The following is an 18,297-nucleotide window of genomic DNA, read 5'->3' on the forward strand; positions in this document are numbered from 1 at the left end:
TGTCCCTACTGAATTGCTGCTTAGAGCCAAGAGATGGTGTTTCTCTGGTGTCCAGTGCCCGAATTCTCAAAACTTTCCACAGGGCCAAGTTGTGGCTACCCTTTGTTCACTGTTGTAATTGTGGTGAAAAAGATGTATGCTGATGAACTAATCCATTGTAATACGGAGTCCCTTCCCCAGGTAAAAATCCTTCATTCACAACTTGGCCAGAAAATGCAGACCAAGGTCTTGCTGACCTTGAAGTTGTCTGTGGGAAGTAATGAAGTTTTTTGAGGCCACCCCAGAAAACACGTTCTTAAACAGGTTATTTGTTTTCCTCAAGATAAAGAGCAAACTACAGAAATCCTTCCAAAAAGAAGACGGAAAACAGCAGCGTGTGTAGTGGACTCTAATATGTGATACATTCAAATGTCCAGTATGCAAAATACACCTTTCTAGGAGTTTCCCTGAGTAAATTCAGAATAGCACGTTTATCCTTGATAACAATAGAAAGCTGATTCATGTTATATAGGATGTATGTAGGCTTACAGGTTAACAGATACATTAAACAGAAGGGTTTATTCCCGTTAGCTCTGCAGAGTCAGGCTGTGTGAGAGTGCGGTGGGATCTCATGCACCCTCACAGATGTGCGCTGCTGGCAGTCCCCTTTCAGAACTGGCACTTGCTACTGAACAGGTAGAGAAGGCTTTTTTTTTTTTTTTTTAAAGTTCCCCCCAGTGTGCCTTATTGCTGACATGTAGCAGCAAAAACATTTCTTTCAGCAGGAACTGGCTTTGAGACAGGAGCGTGAACCTCTTGTTCCGCACTTTTGGAAGCCTTCCCTGAGACTCCAGGCTTAAGGTGCTAACCATGGCTTCTTTCTTTCCCATTCCCCATTAATATTCCCTGCAATTAATCTTCAGTTTGCCCTCGTCCTGGTCTCTTGCTGTGCTATTTAGAATAAAGTTGCTCATCTTGTTTTAAAATTTTTAAGGATGTGAAAGGAGCGATACATAAAATGGTTCAGATAATAGCAGTCATCTGAGAGGCCAAAGGTGGGGTTTACTTCAAACGAATTTATGACTGACTGGGGCAAGTCAGAAGCATGGCTCTTACTTTATTGTCATTGTTTTTTGTTAATACCTTTATTTCTCTGTGCCCTGGGAAACAGAGTGGGATGACAGACTCCAGCACTTACCCGCAGGTGGCAATGGAGCTGCAGACTGTGCCTCATTGTTGAAGAAGCTTTTTCAAGACAGCTTATTTTTGTAGTACAGCGTGTCATGCATTGAGTTAAACAGGAAAAAGGGTATTCTTTTATCTCGCAACGAGTTGCAGCCAAGATCTGTAATTGCCTTGCTCTTAATGTTGCGTAACTGTTAGCAAGACTCAAGCCAAGCATTAATGAATTTCATCAGAACTTCATTTTTTAATGAGCATCATTAATCGTTAGTCATGCGTGCTACAACCTACACTTCTCTAAAGTGGGGGTTTGCCAATCGTGTTGCACTATAAAAACAGCAGCATACTTCCCCGGATTTTATTGGTAAAATAACAATAAAAAAAGACCATGGAGGGAGTGAGACCAAAAAAACTTCCTTATTTGACCTTTTAAATACTTAAGTTCCTCTCTGGAAGTTGGTCTGAAGTTCAGCCTGTGAGAAGCTGCTGCCCCCTTTTCTCTGGGCTGTGGTGATAATGTGAGAGCTGGTGGGGACTGAAATGGATCTCCTGTACCAAACTTTAGTTGCTCCAAGCTACAGCGTTAATCTGGCCTCTTAAGATGAACTCGCTTTGGCTCTTGTTGCAAAATTCAGTTAAACTTTTGAGGTAAAAGTTATTTTCAGGCTTGGAAAAATGATGGCTAGTCATCTACTGGCTAGTCTTTACTCCCTTGGATTGCGCAACTGGATGTGTCTCAAAGCTGGAGAAGGAGCGCTGAGTTCCTGACTGCCTTGGTGCAGTTGTCCAGATTTAGCAATTCCGGTAACTAGTCAGTGGTGATTTATCTGCACCAAACTGACTGGCAGCTTGTTCGTACCTCCTCTGTATGCAGAGGAGTGAACGCTCATTACAAAGGTGGGTGAATGAAGTTGTCACACAGGTGTCTTGACTGGTAGAGCTTTACAAGAAACCAAAGTTTTTCCTAGTTGTGTGTGCTAGAGATGCATGGCTACCTGTAACTCGAGCCCAAACACTGCAGTCTCTCACTGCAGATGCTGATTAGCACCGAGATTTTAGAAGCAGGTTAAAACCAAACAAAACTAGTCAAATTCTGTCTTGCAAAACAATGAAAAAATATTTTCTGTATCTTATGCACTAGATCAAGAAAATATTTTACCCTAATCTTAACCTGTGCAAATACTAATGTTTGTGGTTAACACAGAGACGTTGTCTAAGGTAATGGTATATAGGGGAAACAGTAAAAGATGGGTTCCTTGTTTGCAGGGCTCAGAAAGGAGAATGTGCCTCTCCAATGAGAGGAGGAGGTGAAGCCAAGATCATGGGGGACAAAGATGAGGAAAGGTTTATGGGAAAAGAGAATGGAAAAAAGAGTGATTAATTAAAAAGTATACTGACATGGGGGACAGTAGAGGGCTAAGAAGTGGGGACATGAAATAAAGGGAGCACTCAAGAAGATATTGAATAGAGTGGCAAGAATAAATCAGGTTTGCTGCAAATAATCAGGTTGCAGCTGAGAAAAAATGGAGACTTCCTTATAAAGGTGTCATAGTTAATTTACTGTTTCTCTGGCATATATTATCAAAAGCAGTAATGATTTTTGTTATTTTTGTTTGAATGTCTCATTGGAGATCCAGGAGTGTTCAGGGCAGCGTGCTAGTGTCCCAAAACCAGGTCTGAGTTTTGAGCTTCATGTTTTGGAAGTGTATTTATTCATTAGCTGTAGGATTCACTTCAGCTGCTTAGGATTCTATAGGCCAAAAAACTGAAAGGAAAAAATAGGAAAACATGCAGGAGATAATTCTCCAGTGTGAGTGCACGTTTAGTCTGAGAACTCCTCTTTGAATAAAACTCAACTGCTGCTATTTATGTTGTGCTAATGTGAATCTGAAGATCTGTACCCAGCTTTTACCTAGCCCAGCTGATTATGCAAACATTTGAGGAGGAAACAGAAAGGCAGAAAGTAGCCTCACAGGTCACCTCAAATAGAAAAATAATTAGGGGAAAAGCGTTTCTCTCAGTGTTTAGCTGTTTTCGGCTTGAGGTGTAGGGTAGCAGTGCAGAATTCCTCCTAGCCTATTTTCTATGGCTAACATTAGCAAACCCTGCTGCAGCTGGCTTTATGTGATGTGAATCAGGAAGACTGAGATTTTCATAAGTTGCTGGTTAATACCTATTCCAGGGTGGGTGGGTGTGTGTGTGCATGCGGCAAGAAAGCTGTAAATGCTACCTCTCACTTTGTATAACCTGGTCCTCAGCAAGGAAGGCCAGAAAAATCTGGCAGGGGAAGACCGCTGAGAAATTCGGCTTATGAGAAATAATATATGGATTGCATCAATGAATTGGTGAGATGGAGGCCACTGAGACCACTTCCTCATGCCAGGGTTTTGTAAGTCATGTCATTCAGTATCCTGATTTATGGCTGCTTCACTTGAGAAGTACATACAGGTGGAGAATTACTTTGCGCGGCAAAAATACATGATATTTTAAACTTTGCCACTGATTAATGTTATTGTTGCTATGTTATATTTAATAATGCTGGGCCAGATAGGATGTTACTGCTGCTTCAAATCTTTTGAGCTGTGAATAAATCCATGTATTAACGGCTGGATTCACTAGCAGGATTGTGTATCTGTCTGAGCAACTGATTCAGTTTAATACCTTGGTCTGCTACTAACCTGACTTGGGTCAATCTTGTTTTCTCCATTCCTCTTTTCCTGCTCTATTTTATGTATTTAGATTGCCAAAGTCCTAGATTTGTCCTAGATACTGATAAACAATGGCTGGTGTCCCCCGTGTCAGATATACAAACAGCTACTGCTGTCACAATTAAAACAATCAAATCCTTTTCTTTATATATAATTTTGTATAACAAACATAACACAAAATTAACACAAACAATGTAAACATACCTATAAATATATTAAATATTATTAAACCTATTAATATATAGCATAGAATATATATTATTCTGTATAATACACTCTATTACTATGCATTATATAGTTTGTATAATGATGTGTATTATAATAACATGTAATTAAATACATTCATTAAAAGCTATTCTACTCTAAGAGCAAAACAATTAAAGACTTCTAAAACTGAAAAGCGTGATTAGATTTTGAAGAGCTGAAAATACCAGGAGCTGATACAAAATTTTCTATCATCGTATCAGATATTAGACTTAGTTGTGAACAATGTTCTACTAAAAACATCAGTCCTAACCAGTATCTATCATGTGTATATTAAATGGAGCAAGAAACCCAGCTGGCTGGCAAATACAATTTCCTTGCCATGGGAAATGATCTGAAATTGCAAAATGTTATCTTACTGTCGTATTGTTCTGCAAAGAAACACATGGCATACAATAATTCAATTCATTCAAATGATTCAATATTTTATTTAAATATATAATATTCAAGTCATGGGTGGGAGATAATATCTCTGAGTTGCACTTCCTAACTGTTGACTATAGTTTTTTAAATGGAGCAGTAGAAGAGCAAACATTATCTATGCTACAAATGAGCTGACACCCGAAGCTGTTTTGCTTTTTACTTTGTGTGTAAACATACACACAGTCTTCTGCCCAGGGACCTTACAATAGAAATAAAGGTAGAAGAAGGTCACATTCCCATTTTACAAGTAGAGAAGAACATAATAGAAATAGAAATTACAAACCTTGGTTCACACAATGAGTTTTGTAGCATAAATAGGAGTTAAACACAGATATTAAATTGATCAAGCTTTTCAAATACATCTTTTTTTTTTTTTTTTTCCCTGAGAAAATGGTGTTCACTGAGAATGAAATGTTTCTACAACTATGCTCTGTATGCTGAAAATATCCTGAGAACTTGGGCAATGTATGAAGCGCCAAGGAAGCTTTGAAGCGGGAAGGAAAGCAGCTATCTCTTAAATGTGCCATCAGGGCAGGGATTCTGGATCAGCTGTCTTCTTCCTCCCCTAAAACCAAGGTGAAAAACAGTCTCATTAGATTTAGTACCAAAACTTTGATAGCTGGAAATACTTTTGTGAAATGGTGTCCAGGACAGTATTTTAAACCCAAATATCCGCCTTCAACAACTGTTGACAATGTTGAGGATAAATTCATGATTTTCTGCATGTTAAGATTCATTGACAATTTCATGGCTATCTTCAGATTATCTGCTGTGTGGAAATCCATTCACATGGATTTTAAATGTAGTGGATATTAATAGAATACTTACTGCGATCTTTTCTATAACTTGGGCCATATACATTTTTGACTCCTACTGCTAGGCTGAACCAAAATAACTTGTGCTTTCAGTAAACCAGCCAATCTTGATTTAAGAGAGCCTGAAATGGCAAGCTCCCTGCTTTGACAGGTACCATGTTCCTATGGTCGGTGAGACTCACCAGTTGCTTCATTTTTCCTCCGAATTTGGCTGTCTTAAATTCCTCTTTATAATTCTCTACTTAAAAAAAAAAAAAATTAAAAATGGACCTTTTAACCTCATTTTTCCCATCACCTTTCAGACTTGTTTCTGACAGGCAAAACAATGAAGCACCTTAACTCAGCTTATAAATACTTTCCTTATCACACTTTTCCATGCTTACAGTTTTATCCTGCTGACACCAGAACGGGAGACCTTATTCCACTATTGGTCTCCTCTCAGTATCCTACTTGTTTCTCCCCTGCTTTCATTTACTTCTTAGTTATTTATCGATTAAAACTCATAGATCCCTTCCTGCCAAGGCAGAGTTGCCATCAGGCAGCAGAGTTGGCATCTTTGTTAGTGGGACCAAGGTCTAGATTTTCCTGATTTGAAACGCATGATGTTTGAGTCACCAGTCTCCCAAGGCGATGCCCATCGCACTATGATGGCCCTGGCCACTCTGCCAAAGTCCTTATTACCTAGAAATTTTTCAAAAGTGTTTTTATATTCATTTCAGGATCACAGATGGTAATATTAAATAGCACTGGGCTGTGAACTGATCCCTTTTACCATATATCTGATGCACAGTAATAATTCACCACTGACAACTATTTTTTGAGATCTGTGAGTTAGCCAGTTTTTAATTAGAGCTTAGTGAAACAATTCTTCTGTAAAAAAAATGCTGTTTGTCAAAATCCAAATGTTTTGCAAGAATGTGTCAATTCTGGCAAATACTTTTAACAAGAAAAAGTCAAAACATTTCATTTTTACTTTCTTGATTTATTTTAATAATATCAAAACATTTTGTTTTGATATAAGATAAAATTGTTTTGACTTTATCATGTTTTCATTTCATTTTCTTCCTATATTAAAATATCTTTAACTTGCTTCATATTAAATACACCAGCTAACACATCGCATTTAACAAAAAAGATGCTCAAATGAGATGGATAAACATTAACTAAATGAATTATTTGAAATATGTTTGTTATTCTAAATCAAATTGGAGGCAATATTTAATCCACTGCTGATGTTGAAGTCACAGAATTTTGCTCTGATTTGGAAATCTTTTCAGCCCATCTTCTTAGCTTTGAATTTTCTGCAAGGTAAGTTTGCATTTAACATCCACTCTATAAATAAGCAGTAACAGTGTTTTAATTATAATGGTAGTATCATTGCTCCACCTGCTAAAGTGAGCCCATTTTGTTACTTTCTAAATGGAAAAAAAATTATTTCACAGGGCTTTTTTTGTGTGTTTTTGTTCTTTTTGTTTGTTTGTTTGTTTAGTTTTAGCTATGCAAGCCGTCTCTTTGCATTTCTTGGTCTGGGAGGGTTGTGGTTTAAGATGTTGGAGCTGTGGCTTCACATGGCTTCACTACAGACCAAGTGTTGCAAAATTGGAGCCATTTCAGTGAAACACAGCAGTAAGACTGGGAGTTCTCTTCCAGACCTCTTGGCAAATGAATATATGAACAAGTCTAGAGCTGTGCCACTCACTATTTCCCTACCAACAGGAGCCCATCAGCAAAAAGCTGTTTGCAGAAAAAAGGGGGAGTACTCCAGCCTTGATGCAGCCCCAGGTGCACAGTCAGGTGCCTGAGGAAGGAGCCTGGGCAGGAGCAGCCTGACCCCAAAAAGTCAACTTCTTGGATCACTTAATATTCAGCCAGGGCATTTTCTTGACCCAACCTACAGTGTAGCCGTGGGACCCAACATGTGGGATGGGCAAGGTCTGAGACTGGGATTCAAAATGAGACCAAGGTTCTACTTTTGTGCAGCAGCCTGTAGCTGGGTTGGGCTGTAAGTCTTGGTGGTGGCCGCTGCGCTGCAGCAGCTTTCTGGCCACTGAAGTATGAAACACTGCAGGGTGGCAAGGGCAGATATCCACACTGTTGTCCAGCTGAGTGGGGCAGGAGGATGGAGCCTTAGCCTGCTGCAGACCTTTGCCCTCATGGGTACCTTAGCAATAAGAGAATGATTTGTCTAACAGTGACTTTCCAAGTTGCCCATGGCTGGAGTGGAAAAGAAAAAGAAAAAAGAGGTAATAAATTGAATTACTGGGAAATGGAGTTTGAAATAGGGTTGTGAGTGGAAGGAATAACAGTAAAGAAACAAAAGATGAAGGCACCAAGAAAAAGAGAAAAAAAAAAAGGACAGAAAAAATATCATATATGAAGAAAAATGTAAGAAAAATATAAGAAAGTGCTAGTATTTTCCTTTGCAGGTAAATAATTAATTTGAGAATTATCATGAAAGCAGGGGAGAGATCTGCAGTAAACCCAACCATCAGGTATGTTTAGGTAAGCAAAGGTGCAGCCCTTGGGCTTCTGGGGAGGTGCTTGTGTGGTGAGGGCCACAGTAAAGTTGTGCCATTATGCTTCTCTTCTGTCCATCTGTCGGCTCTTCCACAGCGTATCCCCATTTGGGGCATAACAAAATGAAGCTTGTCTGGATGTAACTTGTAGAAATGTTCCAAAAATGCTGAAGATCTTTCATTTTTACAGGCTTAAAAAATAGACAGTAGTTTCTGAGTAAGATGCGGGTAGTGAAATTATGGGCCAAAGACAGCCCTGGCAGAAATTCCATTGCAATTCACCGCATATTGCTCAGGTCAGGAACAGGAACCTCATTTCTAGTGAAAGTCCTGTGTAAAGGAGTGGAGATACTCAATTATCTAGGTTGACAATATTCCTGGGAACTACTGAGGCTTATTTTGTAAAGTATCTAAATGTTCTATGTAAATCCTTTGTTCGCATGGTATATAGCAATAGCTAGGACCAAGTTGATGCTGTCTCTTGGTCCGTCTACCTAGGTGTATAGCTATGGCTGGTCCACTGCACACCCATCATGGGCAGAATACAGAAATAATGAAGTGCCCTAGACATCTCAGAGTACCTCACGTATCTAAATATCTGGTTATGTGTCAAAGGGACAAATGAAAGTCTTCCAAATCAATAGGTATCCTAAAAGCTACAGGCCTCCCTTGACCTGAAGGTTAGATAGCATTTATCATTTTGCAGTTCATGTACGGGTAAAATGAAGCTCAAAAGGTGTAGGTGATTTGCCAAAGCTCACTCCATGAAGAAGTGCAAATTAAAAGACAAAATTCTGGCACAATGGAGAGCCCATGGCAAGACTCCAGATGACGTTAGATAGCCTGGCTCGTCTGACATCCGTCGCAGCCATCCCTCCTCTTTGGATGTCTTCCCTCCCATTAGAACTAACAGAGCACAATAATTTTTATAATGAAGGGCCAGGTCTTCAGCTTGTGTTCAGACACCAAGCTGCAGGGAAATCACTGGAGATTGGCAGGCTTTATACCAGCTGAAGCTCCAATATCTGTTATTTCAGGCCCAGTGCTCTGGGCTCCTTGCAGCAGCTGGAGGCCAGCATTGCTGGTTGGGAGTCTGAGCAGAATAGATGAGCAGAAGCAAAAAATTGGGTTTTGCACTGCTCTCCCCATCCCACAACTGGCTCTGCTTATAAGCCGGAACAGTGTCCTCACCCAAACAACACGTCGGATTCTTGTCAGCCAATTTAAAAATAGACTGTCAGGCATAATCCTGCCTTTTCCTGCAATTTATGGCTTGCATATAGGTTCTTTATTTCAGCATCTCTTTCCCTCTGTCTTGTCTCTCGCGCTCCCCTCCTTCTGTTCCTGCTGCAGCATGGCTGAATTTGTACCCGTGCACAAGCAAATGATCCCATTGTTCAGTCCACATAGGATGGCAGCATCCAAATCCGAACCCGTCCCCATGCAGCTGGTGCTGGCAGGCAGCCACCCCACAGCCTCCCAGGCGCAGCTGGTGCCCAGGGAGCCCCAGCCACCTCTTCTCCTACCGCTATGGAACGTTGCAAGGGATGGCTAGAAAAAATCAGGTTAAGCCTTTTGCGGAGTAGCTGACTTTCCACATAAGGCCCCACTGCTGCGGAGAGGAGACGTGATCCAGTACCTGCCTTTCTGGAGTAAATGACATTTTAAGTGATGGAGTGACATTAGGAACCGAGTGAAGATTTTGCTCACGCAGAGGGGCTAAAGGCATCTGCTTGCTAATAAATGTGTGAAGGAAGCAATTGCTTTTATTGAGCTGCAGTGGAAGGGAGCTTGCTTTTAAACCAGTTAGTAATAAATAAGCTTCAAGTGAAGCCTTTTTGATCCCAGCAACTAGCCGGCAGGTGCCTAAACCCAGTGGGGTGGGGACAGCTAGGAGAGCTGTAACCCTAGCCCAAGGTAGGCATGATGTAGAGAGTAAGAAATTATAATAAAGCTAATAAAAAAAACTCATAAAAGTCCTCCCCCACCTTGTGTGTAAAAAAACCCAACTGCTTGGTCAAGATGGAAAATTTGATTAAATGCACATTCCTAGGGGAAATGTCTGTTTTCAGTTCTGTATCACTCACAAATACTTAAATCTGTTACTGTTTTGGTTTTCTCAACACAAAATATTTTCTTAAGAAAGCGCTTTTAAAAAACCTGCAATTTCTTTCCAAAGAACAGCTAAACTTTAAAACTTTTTAATAATAAGTATCTAACCTGGTGAGATATTTGGCTAAAAAATTACACATGCTATTTTCAACTTCAGTGTTTCAGTTTGTACATGTCCAAACCATTATGGTTTGAGATTTTAGGCAAAAGAAAATTTAAGAAAAAATGTTGAAACAAGATTGTCTTCTCTGTCAAGATTTTTCATTGCAAAAAAAATAAATCTTTTACTGCATCTATGCAACTGCAGTCCCTGTGTAGCAGGAAGTAATATTATACCCCAAAATATACTTTTCTTACTGTACAGTGGTGATGTTACCAGCAATGACTAATCTCGATAGAACTCGGAGTCTTTTCTTCATCTATAAAATTGAGATGTCACCTCTTAAGGAGAAATAATCTTAACCCAGGCTACTTTTGATATACAAATACTCACAGTGTTCCTAAACTCTTTGCAGGCTTAGATACTTAGATTTAAAGTGTCATTCTACTTCATTAAGTAACTGCTTAATTAAGTGAACAAAAAACCACTTTCCTAATCAGTAGATCTTCTGTGCCTGATTCTGAGTCATATTCCAAGTGACAAAAATGTATTGCTTTTTCTCTCATTAACACTGCAGAGAAATATCAGCAATGACTGACCTAGTTGCTCTTTTGCATCAGGAAGAGAATTTTACTAAACTTTATTCTTTTCTCCCATACAAATTCAATAAAGCACATATTTAATACAGAACCTAATTTTGCTTGAAGAACCTTTAATATTGGTGTTGCATAGGGTAGGTGTTTTGCTTACAGTACTTGGACAGTAAAGAACACTGATAGGACAGGATAAGTGGTTAGATTTTGATTCGGGTTGAAATAGGTGCCTAAATCCTCGGTCCTTTTTGTTTAAGATGACATCTTTAGGGTGATAGCAGTTTGTAAATACACAATATTTTTTCTTTCTTTGATTGTTTTATAGAAGAGAAATATACTTTTAGTACAAATTATAAAAAAGTCAAAGATGAAAAACATTTTGCTAAAATGTTCATGTGGGGTACGTATGTGGGAAATGACATGATATGGATGTATGGAGAAAGTATTATACATATACTTTATGTATGTATACTATAGTATCCATAGTGTGGATGCTATGCAAATAGAATCACAGAATTGTAGAATATCTCAAGTTGGAAGGGACCAACTCCCTGCTCCTCTCAGGACTACCTAACACTAATCCATATGACTGAGAGTGTCATCCAGATGCTCCTTGAACCCTGACAGACTTGGTGCTGTGACTGCTTCCCTGGGGGGTCTGTTCCAGTGACCGACCACCCTCTCAGCAAAGAATCTTTTCCTAATGTCCAATCTAAACTTCCCCTGATGCAGCTTCATCCCGTTTGCTCATGTCCTATCACTGGTCACTGGAGAGAGGAGATCAGCACCTTCTCCTCCACTGCCTGCTTTGAGGAAGGTGTAGACTGCCAAGAGGTCAGCCCTCGGCCTTCTGTTCTCCAGGCTGAACAAGCCAAGTGACCTCAGCCATTACTCATGAGTCTTGCGCTTGAGGCCTTTCACATTCTTGGTCACTCTCCTCTGGACACACTCTAATAGCATGACGTCCTTCTTATACTGAGGTGCCCAAAACTGCACACAGTACTGGAAGAAGGGCTGCACCAGTGTAGAGCGGGACAATCCCTCCCCTTGACCAGCTAGCTATGTTGTGCTTGGTGCATAGTTGCCCTTTTGGCTGCCAGGGCACGCTGCTGATTTCTATTCAACTTGCCATTAACCCAAACCTCCAGATGTCTTCCTGCAGGGCTGCTCTCCAGCCTCTCATCCCCAGCTTTGTATGTATAACTATAAGATCATTAGTCTCTATAAAAGCTTCACAACTTATCTTTAGTTATTTTTTATTTTTTCTGGTAGATTTTTTATGTCCTCTCTGGAAGTATTTTTTGGTTTGTGTTTAGGTTCAATAGAATTTTAACTGAAGCTTTTAAAGTCCTTTGATCAAATGAAGTTTGGACCCAGAATTCTCCAGGTCTTGGAGTTTTTTCACAAGTAACTCCTGTATATGAAGAAGACACAAGTTCTGCTTTTCAAGTTAAATCTTACAGAAATAGATAAAAAGGTATCTCACAATATTTCCTGCTTGTGTTCTATAAAGCAATGCCTAACATGAATTAAAAAAAAGTAAAGACTAAAAGAGAACTAAAGAAAAATCCAACCTAAACAAGACAACCCGCTCAGGTAACAATAGATACTGAAGAAATGTATAAAGAAAGAAGAGCAAGCAGCAAGACAACATAAACATCTGGAAACATTATACATATGAATCCCATGTGCATTACTCAATTTGTGCTTTATCGTCACTATAACATGAGCATGTAGATACCGTTTTCGTCTTTTACCCAGGAGAAGCATCTGAAGAGGATGCTGTTTTATAGTGAGGCCTTCGTGGGTGGCCACAATACCATTCAGTTCATCACTCCATCAAAGATGACCCAACAGGCAGCCTGTGGTGACCACTGTTACCTATCAGTTGTATTTTTAGAAACAGTGCTTCTGCTGCTTTTAAGCCTGTTGAGCCTGTCCTAGGAGCACAAAAAAGGGTAAAACAGTAATATAAAATTAATTCTAGACAGAAACTCTTCCAGATGCTCCCTAAGGTCTCTGGGAAGTTTAAAAGCAGAACTGATATTTTCAGATGGACACAGAAGAGAGGAGTTACAAATCAGAGGACATTTTCAATTTAATCAGTCTGAAATGTTGAGTATGCCTGTATACAGGACCCTGCAATTGTGTGAGACATAAATACATGTAGAGAGCTGCGTGGGTGCAGAGTGTGCATGCATCCACTGAGGGCTGTACTCAAGAACTGGAGCTTTTTGGCTTGGGTACAGTGTGTTGTGCACTGCCTTACAAACATTGTGCTGACCTCACCTGATTCCAGCAATACTTGAAAATGGTGAGCAGCAATCTCAACAAAAGGCAGTATTCATTTACTGTACAGTATGTCCACCTCTCGTTAGCCTCCACTGAATATGGCTTGCCAACATATTGGTTGGTGTCCACCAGAGAAAATGGGTTTGACATCCTTAAATGAGAAGACCAGTTGTATCTGCCTGAGTTAAGGTTGAAAACCTGGTTTCATTTACAACCCTCTTGTTTCAAATGTCTCTAACTGCCTCTATTTGGACTGGCATTTTCCATGCCAGCTCTGCATCCAAATGTGATTATGTATTTTTAAAGATTGTTACAATGAAAGTAAGGAGGAGGGTTTTCTCTTTGATTTTTTTTTTTTTAAGAGATACTAGATTACTTTTACTTTTTGAGTGGATAGCTCTGCTCTCTGGAGGACACTATCTTTTTCCTCCTTCCCATGCAGACTTTTCTGGAGTTAGGTTTTCACAGTTGCTCACTGCTAAAACTTATTCAATGAGATGATGAGTTCAATGTGCTCTGGGAGAAAACAGTACTAAAACTTGAGGCAGACTGGCTGCCACCCCCAAAGTTCTGCAACATTTAGTCAGGAATCCTTCATTCTACCTAATTTAGATGTGACTCTGAACATGCTTTTCAAACTAATCTTTTATTCTACTCTGCATATAATCCAATAATGCTTTGTGTCCTGCAGTGGCTTGAGCAGCATGTAGGATGATTGTGCTGGGCTGATACTCCACTGTATTAATTTGCTCATGGGACTGACTCACATTTCTTACCTATCATCCACATGTCTTAACTGGAAGCCTCCAGGGCAAGCTGAGCTTAGGTAGGTCCAGCCAGCTGCACAGCAAGGTCCCTTCTCAATTATTCCTTTGCATTCTGGCTGTTGTGTTTGAAAGCTATATGCAAACATAACCAGAAATATAATGGTCTGATGTCTTTCCATAGTAGCATGTGCTAGGTGTTAACTAATTGCTGTTGTCACACATACTTCTTTTGGTAACTCCGTTTCACTGCATCTACCTCAGTGGCTTTTTGATCAGTATCACAATATTGGTAGTAGATTTGCTCATGACACAAATGTGCAGACTCTCCTCTTCAGTTACTATGCTTTTCAATAGGTTTCATTCTTCCTCTGACCTATCAGTCTCATGCCAGACTGATTCAGAGTGGGGCCAATTATTTTTTCAAGAAGTTCTTTAGGTATCTATGGCAAAAATCTACTCATTCAGATTGTCAAATTAAAAATTAACTGCCTGATTATTAAAAGTTATTGCAAATTTTCTGAAAAATTATTTGCTGATGCAAAATGCAACCATAAAAGTTAGGAAAATTTTAATATTGAAAAAAAGAGAAGAAAATCAAAATATGATTTTAGTTGTTTTGATCCAAGTGGAAATAGTTAATGCATAATGTTATAAGGAAAATTTATTTTTTCTTCCTGCAAGAAAACACTAAACTACATTTCTCTATCAGCACATCTTTTTATTGAGATGTTTGGGCTCTCTTTTTTTTTCTATGAGCGAGGCTCCCCAGAGGCCCACATTTCCCACAACATAATGAATACTTTCCTGTGACCAAGCCAGCTGGTGCACGACAAGCAGGTAAATCTCATAAGGAAAATGGAGGCACTGGGCTCCTGAATGACCCTCGTGGAGACACTGTGCCAAAGGCAGCAAGTACGGAATACCCCAATCTGTCTCAGAACGACGTGTTACCGGTCAGCTTAACACACTTGAAATGAAATAATTGATCTGGAGACTATCAGAACAACTATGACTTGTTTCAAAAGACATAAAAATACTGGAATTTTCTTGGATGTATTCGTTCTACACAACCATCAGCTCTGCTCTGATGCCTTTTCTTTGGACTTGGGTCCTAAGCAGTGCAAATCACTCAGCGCTGTTCAATCAGTCTCCCCAATTCCTTTGCTCAGACAGACATGTTCCTTGTAGCCTTTATTCTTGAACTCCATGTAACTACTTTTATGGGCTTGATAGACAAGATTTTTCCTGTGTTTTCCCTTGTGTTACTTCAGACCATGAGTCAGAGTTTTCAACAGGGATTTTAATTTGTTTTTATTGCAAAGCACCTCTTTTTCTCACAGTAATTTCTTGTTTGCTATTCCCTGTAACAGTGTGAGCAACCCTCCTCATGAAATACAAAAAACTTTGTATAGCTGATGAAATGCCTGAATTTCTCTTTTTGTAAATGGCTCTGATATAGTTTAATTCTGACTTATAAAGGGCTTTCTGGCCAGCAAAGGAAATCCTTTTCTCTGTTAGGTAGGGCTGAAGTTGCCTTCAGCTTGCAGTTACTTGTAAGCTGAAAGGTAAGAACTTAAGGTGGTTTTCTCCAGTTTTTGTTCTTAGAAATGAAGAAGGGAAAGAATGTTTAGCCTGTCCTCGGAAGTGTTACAGAAGTCTCTCTGTAGCTGAGACATGAAAGACAAAGAGCATACCCTAAAGAGCAATGGGGAGAGGTAGTTCTGGGAGTGAGTTGCAAATAGGAGATACAAAGTTTTCCCCAACAGGTCCCACAGGGCACAGCCAGCGATACAGCTGGGTCTTAGGACAGTCCAGCAACAGCAGCCTGGGCTGGCCGATTTAGAACGTGGGGATAGCAGTATGGTGTCAGACCAGACCACACTTTCTGCCTCCTGTGGAAGTTCAAAAAACGAGTGCAGGAAGGGGTCTGCAGTGTTGCGAAACTTTCCCCTTCCCTGTTACTCAGGGATTTTCTGAGCTGGAGATTGGTGGCCTTGTGTTCAACAGCTCTTAACAGATTTTATTCCATGATTCTGTCAAATTACGTTTTGAACCAATTTATACTTTTGGCTTCCACAGTTATCTGTATTTGAGCTTAATTATGTGCCACATGGAAAAGTGCTTCCTCTGCTCATTCCAGTTTTGTTGCAAGATAATTCATTTTGTGTCCTTAGGTCTTAGATGCTGAGAAGCAGCCACAAATCTTCCCCTCCTGCCCTTCGCTGCAGCCACCAGCACTTTGAAGACTAAGTTATCTCTTCTCCAGACTGGAGAGTCCCAGGGTACCTCTCGGTTCCCAGCACAGATGCTGCTTTGTAACTGTGATTGTGGCTGTTCCCCTATTGTTTCTATATGCTTTGTGTCATTTTTGAGAGGAACAACAGAAACTTGAAGCAGTTGTGGGCACAGTGTGCGATTCTTCTTTCTGTTCTGCTTGCTTTTCCTTCTTTCATCGTTCCAAGAGTCCTATTTACCTTTTCAATTACCATGAAGCACAGGTTTGACGTTCCTATGGCACTATCGGCAGTGACGCCAAGCTCTTTCCTGAATGATAATTAGTGACTCCATGCCTGAGCACAGTTCTTTGCTTCTCTGGGTGTTTATGTGCTTTTCCTGGCTACCTTATCACCTACTCACCCAATAACTTTCTCTCACAGATGGACCTTCGGATTTCCAAGATGCTGCCTGTGCCAAATAATTGTGCTGCTGGCTTGTGTCACAGTCCCAGCGTGGGAGCTGCACTTGAGACATTTGGGAGCTCAACTTGGCTAGTGCTGCCCTAGAAGAAGTTTCCGCTCTGTTTTCACTCTTAGTTTTGAAATGATTCGCAAATGTTTCTTAAAACCCTTCAGTACCAAGTGAGTTCTTGTGTGTGCCTCCCTGCTGTTTCCTCCCTCCTAGCTCTCCTCCTGCTCCAGTAAGAAGATTCTTTCACAGACTTCTGTATTGTCCCAATCAAAAAAGCATGGCTATTTGTTTTGTATTTGCTTAGGCCTGAGCTGTTTCCTTTTCATGACACAAATCAGCAAGCTGACTTACATTCCTTAATCAGCTAGTTAAGCTTATCCAAGATTCAAAACTCAGTCTTCAACAGAACTGAACTTTGACATTTTCTTTTCCAGATGCTTCTCTGAGTTCAAAATGCCAAGCTAGTGTGAAGGAGAGCCCCAGAATCGAGCTGCTCTCTTCTAACCCCGAACAAGACACTTTACAAACACAAGAAAAAATCAACATTATTTGTAAAAGTCCTCTTTCTGTGCTCCAGGGTAAAATGCTCTGCAGATCCCCGCTCTGCTTGGCAAAGGCTGTGCTTCCAGGCAAACAGGGTTAGTGCCCTTAGGGCTGCTTGGGCAGAGGGAGCAAAAGTTGCTGTGCCTATGTGTGAAGGTTATGTCTGAACTCTCCATACCTATTAGTCTTCCCAAATACACAGAATCACTTGCACTGTAAAATCACAATAGCATATATGCTAGTTGTCTTACCCCATGACACGAAGATTGAAAGGAAGGTACTGGGGCACTGCTGGGCCTGGACTCAGTGATGAAGACGTGTCTTCCAGGTTGTTTGCTGTTACTACCTGCCATCACATCTCATTGGGACATACAGGTAGGACCAATGAATGTTTTATGCTGTGGCCTCCTCTGCTTTTAAAAAAATGAAAAAAGCACCACCCATAGAGTTGTTTTGGTTTTGATCAACAGAAACTTAGATTTAATGGCACTTTTGCTGCATGCCTACTACTGAAGGCAGTGTACAAGTTACTGGGGATCTCACACTTTCTAAATCTATGTGCAAAACCAGACTCTCTGAAAGAACAAGAAAGTTGTAACAATTAATTCACTGCAGCTGGTAATGTTAAAAATCCTACTCTATGCATTAAGCTCATGGTGTGCCTCTGTTATTGCTGGTTTCCCACATTCCAAAAACAATATAACAGTCTGTCTTCATGTTAAGCACAATAACGGTGCAACGTTGCCATGACTAGGAGCAATTGTTAAACAGATCTCCTTATTATACATAATTACCTCACTGTCTAAGCAAGCAGCCACACAGAGCAGCTTAATTTTTCTTAAATTTAATTGAAATCTGACAGTATTGCAAACTCTCAGAACACTGTAACAAAAGGGCTTGGTATTCATAAAGTAATTTGTTGCTAATTTTGTTCAGTGCTTTAAAAGATTGCTGGAAGTAGGGGACCACAAAAGAGAATATACTGCTCTAAGCTGGGATTTTTATCACTTTCTAAATGACACAGTGAATGACAGGGAAAAGCTGCACGATAGTGGCTGAGTGGGTATTGATGGCTGCTGCAGTGCTAAATGGTGCATTGGCACCAAAATATAGTGAAAGAACAAATCATCGGTGACTTTTCTATTTTATTCTTTCAGGAAAAAAACCCCACATCAAGAATTGCAAAACCTGAATTAGATTTGTTTAAAAAAAATAGCTAAAGGAAACACACAACAGACAAGCCTGGTTGTGTGCCCACGCTCTCTTACCCATAGCTGCAGCAGCACAATAGGCAGGGGGCTCTGAAAAGCTCGAG

The sequence above is a fragment of the Falco punctatus genome (genome assembly GCF_963210335.1).
Source record: "Falco punctatus genome assembly, chromosome: 6".
Classification (NCBI taxonomy): domain Eukaryota; kingdom Metazoa; phylum Chordata; class Aves; order Falconiformes; family Falconidae; genus Falco; species Falco punctatus.